The 6712-nt window shown below is 36.2% G+C and overlaps 1 pseudogene; it reads right to left on the reverse strand.

Annotated features, from left to right (window-relative positions):
- Positions 1-4147: 4147 nt before the first annotated feature.
- On the reverse strand, positions 4148-5973 carry LOC144560305 (glucan endo-1,3-beta-glucosidase 12 pseudogene; annotated as a pseudogene).
- Between the last annotated feature and the right edge of the window lie 739 nt (positions 5974-6712).

Genomic DNA, 6712 nt, shown 5'->3' on the forward strand with positions numbered 1-6712 from the left:
GATGAAGAGAGAGCGAGTACAGAAAGGAAATAGGTAAGATATTGTTTGCGTGTGGAAAAGAATAAAATGCATGTAAATGTTTTGGTTCACCAGCAAAACCTTACTTCTTTTCACGAACACATCTATAATTCAATACGATTCGTCCGGAAAATTTTACAAATTATCGTACTTTTCAAAATTTTCAAACAATGATAATTTTCAAAATTTACAAATATTGACTATTGACTACCGTAAAATGATAGTTTAACATTTTTTTTACTCATTTTACTACAGTATTTGAAATTTTGAATATTTGTTTTAGTTTGTAATATTATACTTAATAGGGTAACTAATCAGGGAGCTTTAAACTTTTGGTTTATAATAAATAAATCCCAAAATCTTTATTTATGATAAATATCCTTCTTAATTTTTTTTTTATGATAACAATAGATATTTCACCACATCACGGTTAATTTGAATTTATGTTACATGGATATGGGTGGTGTTTTAAAATGCGGTTTTATTCATGCATGCGGAAGGTCCACAACATACCGCATATGCCGCATGTGGCTACATATGCGAATTTGTTTGCAGAAGTACATATGTGGTTTTACTATGCTTTGTTAAAGAAAAATAGATAAAATAAAACTAATATTTATTTAAAGACTTGTTTTGTCTAGTGGTTTGTGCTCTTTATCATATTATAAAAAAGTTATGGATTCTAATCTCCTCCGCAAAATAATTTTTAGGCCTTTTTCAAATCCGTATAGACCGCATATGTGTCAGTATATTCAAAACCGCATGAACTTGACGGCATGATATTTTGTATACGGAAGACTACTGGATAAGTATATGCGGACGCATATGCGGTCCATGCGGCCACATTTAAAAACACTAGATATGGGTACGGATATCGTATCGGATACGACGATATGGTAAATCTAGGATACGATACACCTATTATATATGTTATTTTTCTATTTTAATTATTATATTTAGATTAATATTAAATTTAAACTAAATTTGTAGAAAGACTTAACTCAAATATAAATTATATACTATACTTACTAGAATATATCACATGATTCAAGTGTTTTGGCTCTTAACAAAGTGGTGTGGTTTCGAATCACGCAGGGAGCAAAAATATAGTCTAATTATTGGGAGCAGATCACCTGCCCCCCGGGGTGCAGGATTTTCCTGTCCCCTCAGTCACTGTGGGGTGGGGTCGGGTTTAGAGTGAGTGGGGCCGGGTTTAGGGTTTGAGGTGGGTGGGACCCACTAACAGTGACTCTTGGAGCAGGAAATTCCTGCCCCCAGGGGGCAGGAGATTCGGTCCCCTAATTATTGAGGCCCTTGAGTAGAACAATAATGCGGACCTGAAAGAGAATTTGGGCTGCAATAATCTCTTGGGCGGGGCGTATTGGACCAGGAGCAAAAATGTGGTTTTGAGAGCAAAAATATAGTCCAACTATTGAAAGGGAATTTATTGGGGTGCAATAATCTCTTGGACGGAGCGTATTGGATCAGGAGCAAAATTAATTCAATATTATGAAAGCAATCTCTTGGACCATGAGCAGAGTCTGCAGAGACAAAAAATAGATTGGAAGTGTCCCAATCGTATCCAACCGTATCGGCGCAATTCAACAGGTACCGGTAATTGACGTATCTGATACGTATAGTGGCCGTATCGGAGGCGTATCGGTGTCGGAGCCCTCCCAGAAGTATCAGGATAACATAAATTTGAATTGGTCTATAATTTTTAGTTTAAGATTTGAATTGATCTATAGCTAGCTGAAAACGGATCTGATTTATCCATTCTGAATCAATCCAAAATCCATTTTGAAACCATGCTTCTCTCCCGAATTCACTACATACATATAACTTTCGTACTAACTTATATAGATAGCATATAGCGATATTTAACACAATAATTGTGGGACAAACAATTGTGTGGATCCGGACGCTAACGCTAGGAGCCTAGGACTGTCTTTTCTTGACATTCATATTCGCTGGCACTTGTGAATTACAAATTCTCAATTGAATTTCTCCCCTTCTTCATTTGTATATTTATGGAGACATCCATTTTATCTTTTATTTCTATTTTATAATTTATTTTTTAATATTTTTAATTTTGTTAATTAATATTTGTATCTTAAAGTTTATAATTTAATTATCTGACAATTATTCGTTCCATATTTGTTGATTATCCGCTCTGTATCCGTTTAAAACGAATTTGATTTTAAACTTTAATATATGTTTACTATTTGTATCCGTATTCATATTTGGTTACTAAAGACGGATACGAATTTGATATTAGCATTATCCGCTCCGTATTCTCTCCGTTTTCACCCCTATGACTATTAGGACTGGGCAAAAGAGCTCGAACTCGTAACTCGCTCATTTACAGCTTGCTTTAACTCACTCATTTACAACTCGAGTTGGCCAACTCGTTTAATAAATGAGATGAGTTCTAGTTGGCCCCAACTCGTTCATTTATAACTGGAGTTACATAAAGTTACATAGTATTGGTCACAATAAATCCCAAAATAATTAAACTCGAATCTCTAGACTGTTATTTGTGCTTTGAGATTTGTGCAAAATATATTTAAACTTGTGTTGTAATACTATCACTGGTTAAACGAGTTGTGAGCCAACTCGAGTTAATAACGAGCTGAATTTGAGTTAGCTCTATAACTCGTTATTATCATTTGAATTCAAGTTAGCTCGCTCGTTTATTAAACGAGCCGAGTTCGAGTTGGAGGTAACTCGCTCAAACTCGGCCCATATCCTAAGGTCACTTAGGTCTTTTTTCTTTCTCAGAAATATCGAGAATGAATGGGTTGGGGAAGAGAAAGTGAACTGGAGACATCCGGTTCCCAAAAAAATTTGAATTGATCTCATCAAAATAGCACGGATCCTGAAGCGAAATCAATGGTCTAAAATGCAATGCACATAAGAGTCAATACATTGCAATGTAGGATAGCCCATCTCTAAATATATATATATATAGAGAGAGAGAGTAACTAATATGCATTCGGTAGCATATGGGCCGATATGCATACGGTCCAAATTTGAAATTTCAAAATCTAAAAAGTCGATCTGAACCGTTCATCTTGTTCTCCATATTAATATATGCTTGGAGACCAAATTTTACATTTTTCTGAATTCTTTTTACTATTTATTAAGCCACTTTAAAAATTGTTGATCCAACGGTGGCTTAACAAAATAGTAAAATCAGCGGCCATCGTTGGATTAGCAATTTTCAAAGTGGCTTAATAAATAGTAAAAAGAATTCAGAGAAATGTAAAATTTGGTTTCGAAGCACATATTAATATGGAGAACAAGATGAACGGTTCATATCGACTTTTTGAATTTTGAAATTTCAAATTTAGACCGTATGCATATCAGCCCATATACTACCGAATGCATATTAGTCACTCTATATATATATATATATATATATATATATATATATATGGTGGAACGAGTATTATTCAAAATAAATCTCAAGTGTTCGTTAACTTTTGGTCAAGGTCTGTCATTTGTGAAGGATATATGATTTACTTGTAAATTTTCAAACTTGGCATTTTTCGCCCTTTTATCGAGTATTTTAGGAACACTCGAAAAACTAATTGAAGGACCAACTTGACTCGCAGCTTATTATATATTAAATATTTAACCTTGACTATAAATCAACGGGAAATGAGAGTTCAACGGGCCCCCCTACACAACAACAGAGTACATATATTTCTGTATTTTTTTTTTTATTGTTTGCTGAGTCGCCATAGTTAAGCCTATTATAATTAAATAATAAAACTAAAGAAACTGACAGAAAACTATAGTTTCTTTTCTTTGTTTTATTCATAATTTATCGTTAAGAAAAAAATTAAAGACTTGTCAGTTGTCACGAATATAAAAATGAGCAATTTGGTCAATTTTAATTTCATGAAAAGTTGCATAATAAACTAATTAATGAAAAAAGAGGATATAAAAGAAATAAACTAAATTAGTGTCCACAGCAACATTAGCATTGTTCACATGATAACATATATAACTAAATTAATTAAATTATAAATTAATTAATACATGCGCAGTTGAAAAAGATATAATAAAAAACAGCTAACAGTAATGGATCTCTTATCCGTCTCTAAAGTCTATACACTAGTAGTCAAGCACTGGATGGAAGAGTACATTTCCCAATCGTTGGCGCCTGAGAGACAACATAAGCAGTTCCTCCAAAATTACAGGTCCAGGATTCCCTGCTATTTTTCTGGTAATAACTGTTGAATGCGTAGGATGCGTGTGCATCGATCGTGTTCGGCTCATAGCATGCTGCACCGGGTTGGATTGCAGTACAATCACCCCCGCCTTCACCACATGCAAAATCCAGTGCCATCTGTAACTTATCCTTCCCAGCACTAGGATCTGCCACACACCACGTCTCACCGGTTCCATTTGATGAACCCGCATCGCCGCTTCCACTGCTGCCAGTACTGTTATTGCTGTTGCCATTGTTGTTTTTGGTGCTGTTGTTGTTGCCATCATTGTTTTTGGTGGTGCTGCTGTTGCTATTTCCTAGCACAAAGTCCACATCATAAACCTTCTGCTCGTCGGGGTAGAACATCCCGTAGTTGCGTTCTGAGGTGGGCCCTGGTTTTTGGTTCTCGTTGAACAGAGCAAAGAGGTACACATCCATGTTACAGTCCGGCCGTTTCGGCGTGCCACAGGTGCCAGATAGAACCCTTCTTATCAGATTACCATTATATGCAACGGCATTCATGACATTAGCACCAATTTCGTTGGCATCACCAGCTGACGGCCACCCAGTCTCTGATATGACGATGCGCACGTCATCGTACTTCAAGGCTGACATGGCATATGCAACTGCATCGATTTGTGCATCGAGAAGACTGTAATAAGTCAACCCACTACCCTGATCAAGCACGCCAGCGTTAGGTCTGGACAAGGCATAGTCGAGCGAAATATCATTCGCGTTGTCCTCGTATGCAAAGAACGGGTAAGCATTCACCATGAGATACGACCCGGTCTCACGAAGGAAGTGCAGCATGGGCCTCATCACAGGCTCGGCAAGGTCTGATCGAAATGCACCGGCTGAAGGTGGGTAGGAGGATTGTAAGGCTGTCAGTGCAATGGGAGAAGAGACCTTGATGGCCTTGTCGAGGTTCAGTTTTACAAGAGCTGCTTGCACATTGATCATGGCCGGCACGAGATACGATGTGAGGTTTGTGGGGTCGGCAAAGACTTCATTACCAACAGCGACGGTTCGGATCTTGGTCAAGGGGTAATAGGCGGCAACATTGCGCTGGACCCACCAGGCAGCGAAAGAGGTGCTTGTGGCAGTGGCTTGGAGGAGGTTGTTTGGCATCATGATGGTGACTGTGATGCCGGAGCCAGAAAGAGACTTGAGCACTGTGGAGTCGGCGTCGTACATCTTGACATGTGTTAGGTTGTTGGTTTGGAGGAGTTGCACAACGCTCGCTGGCGACGGGAGGTTGTTCGCCACCCGGCCATAATTTATCCCGATCTTTCCTCCCTCTGAAAAACAAGACATTCTTTAAGTTAAAAAGACAAAACAAACACTTTAAGTTTGTTTTTTTTATAAAAAAACACACGGAAAAACAAATAACAACAATAATATCATAAAATAATTAAAAAATGCAAATTAATAATGTAAGAATTAAGTATATATTGCAGTACAAAATCAGAGGATCCATGGTAAATTAATGCATGTATATATTACATGAAGGATGCGGAGAAAATTAATCATCATATCATACTAAAGCGCGCAGAAACTAATGCAAGTTAAACAAGTTAAAAACATAAAACAAACACACGGGAAAACAAAAATAACAAATAACAAATAACAACAATAATATCAACTAAAGAAGGAAATTAATGTAAGTATATATTACCTGAGAAGGAGGCGGAGAGGATGGAGAAGAGGAAGAAGAAACAAACTCCAAGAGAACCCATGGTTGGAAACAAATTGATTTGTAGATGGAGTAGCTAGATATCAGCGAGAGGAGCTTGTAAGAAGATCTGGAGTTGATGAAAGATGCGTAGAAAAGGGAGGGGTTTATATAGCGGGAACATGCATTTTGTGGTGCATCGTGGATTAGTGATTTCGTGGGATGCAAATTAACCCTTCTATAAACAGATTAATCTAAAATTAATTATTGAACTGCTGTTTGTTTCCGTTAATACAATGCAGTCAAGTATCATGTTTACTGCTACTAAAATTAGAAGTGTCGAATTTAGTCCTACCTACAAGTAATTAATAACCGTCAGAATAGGAAACTGTAATTGCAATGTTTAGTTTGCCTTTTTCCTTTTTTTTTTTTTTTTCCTTGCTCTTACTTGAAGCCCAATGGGCCCAATAAGGCCATGAAAATTGTTCTATATATATTAAGGACGCCGCTATATCTTTTTTCTTTTCTTCAAAGAATATAATTATTTATATATTTCTTTCTGAGTGATGTTTCTATGGACATAAGGATCTATTTGTAAAATGAATATATTTTTATTTTCAAAGTTCAAACAGTCGATCCGAACCGTTCATCTTGTTCTCCATATTAATATGTGCTTGGAGACCAAATTTTACATTTTTATGAATTTTTTTACTATTTATTAAGATGGGTACAAAAAAATATCAAATTCAGACCATTGAATTTTGTACCCATCTTAATAAATAGTAAAAAAAAATCAGAAAATG

Source organism: Carex rostrata, chromosome 10 (assembly GCF_964058835.1).
Source record: "Carex rostrata chromosome 10, lpCarRost1.2, whole genome shotgun sequence".
In the NCBI taxonomy this organism is placed as follows: domain Eukaryota; kingdom Viridiplantae; phylum Streptophyta; class Magnoliopsida; order Poales; family Cyperaceae; genus Carex; species Carex rostrata.